We start from the raw sequence: 3765 nt of genomic DNA, 5'->3' as shown, positions 1-3765 counted from the left end.
TTCTTTTTTTTTCAATTTTTAAAAAAATTTCATTTTCTTTTATTCAGTCAATCACATTATCTAGCTTACAAAGTGATGGCCCAGCCTCTGTATTCTTTTTTTTTTTTTTAATTAAAAAAAATTTTATTTTCCTTTATATAGTCAATCACATTATCTAGCTTACAAAGTGAATATTTTAACATGTGGACATTTCTCCCTAGTCCAGTTGACTAAACTATAAAAAATCTTTAACAGAAATTAGCACGTTTCTTTGTCCCATTAATGCTTTTCCTCCCCATTTTTCTTCTAATTGTTTTTACTCAAACCCTACTCTTTCACACACACTTTATCTGTATTTACATTCGTTTACTGTGTTTCTATATTCTTCAGTCAATCCCTTTCAATCATGGAGTGCGGACACTTGGTATATATTAAGTGGAGACATACAATGTCTCTCCTTCATAGCCTGGCTTGCTTCACTCTCTGTGAGCTCACACATCCCATAGCAAAAATCTCTCTTCCAAAAAGAAAAGAGCCACCAACAGGTGGCATGGTGGTTAAGGGCATTGGACTCCCACTTGGCTGACCGCAGTTTGAGTCTCAGACCTGGCAGTTTGCTTTCTCATTTCCCCTCTCTCTCTCTTCTTTCTCTCTCCTCTCTCTCTTTTGCTTGCTCACTTGCTCTGTTCCTCTCTGGTCAAATTAAAATAAATAAATAAATAAACAAATAAAGTTAAATAAAGTAATTCTTTAAAAAGAAAAGAAAAAAGATGCCAAGAATGTAAACTAAAATGAGTGACCCGGGCTTCTGTGAAAAATGGCAGTCGGCTGGGACCATAGCACAAATATGACCATATGAGGGAAAAGGAAGGCTTTCCTGAAGATGAGGTGACTGAATCAGAAAAAAAGAACTTAGCTTTGGTGAAAGAATTGGATACTTTTCCAAAGGTTCCTGAAAGCTATGTAGAGTCTTCAGCCAATGGGAGTACAGTTTCTTTAATAGCATTTACTACTATGGCTTTATTACCCATAATGGAATTCTCAGTGTATCAAGATATATGGATGAAATATGAATATGAAGTAGATAAGGATTTTTCTAGCAAATTGAGAATCAATATAGATATTACTTTTGCCATGAAGTGCCAATATGTTGGAGTAGATGTATTGGATTTAGCAGAAACAATGGTTGCATCTGCAGATGGTCTAGTTTATGAACCAGCGATATCTGATCTTTCACCACAGCAAAAAGAATGGCCGAGGATGCTTCAGGTGATTCAGAGCAGGCTGCTAGAAGAGTGTTCACTTTCCCCCAGGAGAAGATAGCTCATTACGGCCTCCAGATGCATGCAGAATTCATGGTCATCTGTATGTCAATAAAGTAGCAGGGAATTTTCGCATAACTGCGGGCAAGGCAATTCCACAACCTCATGGTTACACACATCTGGCAGCACTTGTTAACCATGACTCTTAGAACTTTTCTCACAGAATAGACCGTTTGTCTTTTGGCGACCTCGTTCTAGGAATTATTAATCCTTTAGATGGAACTGAAAAAATTGCTATAGGTCACACCTAGATGTTCCGATACTTTATTACAGTTGTGCCAACAAAACTGCATACATATAAAATTTCAGCAGACACTCATCAGTTTTCTGTGACAGAACGAGAACGTATTATTAACCATGCTGCAGGCAGCCATGGAGTCTCTGGGATATTTATGACATACGACCTCAGTTCTCTTATGGTGATGGTTACTGAGGAGTACATGCCGTTCTGGCAGTTTTTTGTAAGACTCTGTGGTATTGTTGGAGGACTCTTTTCAACAAAAGGCATGTTACATGGAATTGGAAAATTTATAGTTGAAATAATTTGCTGTGCTAGACTTCCAAAATATTCAGACAAAAAGCCATTTTAAAGCTGAGGTGCGTCCTGGTGTGTTCAGGGAAGCCATGCTCTAAATCTACCTCCTAGGCTCCCAAAATATTCAGACAAGGTAGGACGACCTCCGTTTTTTTCTCTGTCTCTGGCCGTCTGTCTGTCTGTCTCATGCTCTCTTTCTCTCTCCCTTTAAATTTTTTAACTTTTTTTTTTTTTTAATTGTTCAAGCACCTCTCCTCAGCTTGGGCCTTTTCTTTCACTTGTTAATTTCAGAAGCCATTTTAAAGCTGAGGTGTGTCCTGGTATGCTAGCACGCCTGCACAGTTTTCATTTTTTACACTTTTTTGGTAGTATTTTCCTATTTTTTTCTTTTTGTTTATATTTTTAAATTTTACTTTCTTACTCTAAGCTTCTCCAGACACTTAATGTCTACATAGGCCTAGATGCACAGTAGCCGAGCATCTGAATCCTTTTAAATTCATTGAAATCCTCAATGCTTATTGAATCTCCTGCTTTAATAAAGAAATTTCTTTCTATAAATTTGAACTCCTAATCTTACTGTTTATACCACATTGCTAAACACTGTGGAGGAGAGATTTTGTCACAGAATGGCCAGAAGACCGCAGAGGTACAAGAAACATGAGAAACCAAGAAAATGTTTCTCCTGTAAGGGAAAAGAACAATACCTCATCTACAAACAGTACAGTAGAATTCTTGGAGATGTCTGATAAAGACTTCAGAATATTCATATTGATAAAATTAAACGAGATGCAAGAGCTGAGGGATAATGAACTCCAGAAGATGCAGGAAAAAAAGAGACAACAAGTTCGAGGAGGTGTTGAAGTTCTTTCATGATCTGAAAGAGGAAATATACACCATGAAAAAGAATCAAATGGAGCTATTAAAGATGAGGGCTGCCCTTCAGGAAATCAAAACGTCCCTCGAAAGTATTAAAAACAGATTAGCCCATGCAGAAAATCAAATCTTGTACGTTGAAGGTAAAACCTCTGAAAAAAAAAAAAAAACAACCAAAAAAGCTGAGAAAATAACCCCCCAAAAATGAGAATACTATATGAGAAATACTAGACAGCATTAAGCACCCAAACATTTGGGTAATTCGTATCCCAGAAGGTGAAGGGACTAATAAGGACATTGATAATCTATTCCATGAAAGCTTGGAAGAAACTTTCCAAATCTAAAGAGACATTCAAATATCAAGACCCAAGATATACAAAGGACCTCTAATAGAATCAACCCAAGAAGATCTTCTCCAAGGCACATCATAGCCAGACTGGTCAAATCTACAAAGACAAGATACTAAAATTGGCAAGAGAGAAAGGTAAGATTACTTACAAAGGTTATCTTATCAGGCTAACCTCAGACCTCTCATCAGAAACAATGTAAGCATGGAAAGAATGGGAAAATATATTCAAAGTGTTAAGTGAAAAACAGTTTCAACCAAGAATACTATACCCAGCAAGATGATCTTTCATATGGAAAGAAAGAATAAAAGCACTTTCAGATAAACAAGACTTGAAAGAATTTGCCAGTAGCAGACCCACTCTTCAAGAAATTCTGAAAGGAGTGCTTGACCAGTGAAACTAAAGATACATACAGAAATAAGAGAACAAAAGGCAACCAAGAAAATGACCTATTAGGGACAAGAAATATCAATAACAACGTAGAATGTTAACTCCCAGGATTTAAATGGAAAGATTGGACCACAGCAACACTGCATATTCAACAGAAGACAGTTTAAACATAAGACTGAACTGGTGAAATAAAATTCTATGACTTTTGAGTAAAACATTACTGATTTTTTTTTACTATACTTTGTTTTCCCAATTTAAACAGTTTACTTTCTTTTCAGTTGTTGATAGGTTTAGCAATATGTTAAAATATTTTTCTTGT

General features: G+C 36.2%; 1 pseudogene; it reads left to right on the top strand.

Annotated features, from left to right (window-relative positions):
* The first annotated feature begins 834 nt into the window (after nt 1-834).
* LOC102486757 (endoplasmic reticulum-Golgi intermediate compartment protein 2-like) overlaps nt 835-3765 on the top strand; it is a 4132-nt pseudogene continuing 1201 nt past the window's right edge.

The sequence above is a fragment of the Tupaia chinensis genome, unplaced genomic scaffold (genome assembly GCF_000334495.1).
Source record: "Tupaia chinensis unplaced genomic scaffold, TupChi_1.0 Scaffold000411_1, whole genome shotgun sequence".
NCBI classification, from domain to species: Eukaryota; Metazoa; Chordata; class Mammalia; order Scandentia; family Tupaiidae; genus Tupaia; species Tupaia belangeri.
The sequence above is the reverse complement of the archived record's forward strand: the minus strand, read 5'-3'. Positions and strand labels throughout refer to the sequence as shown.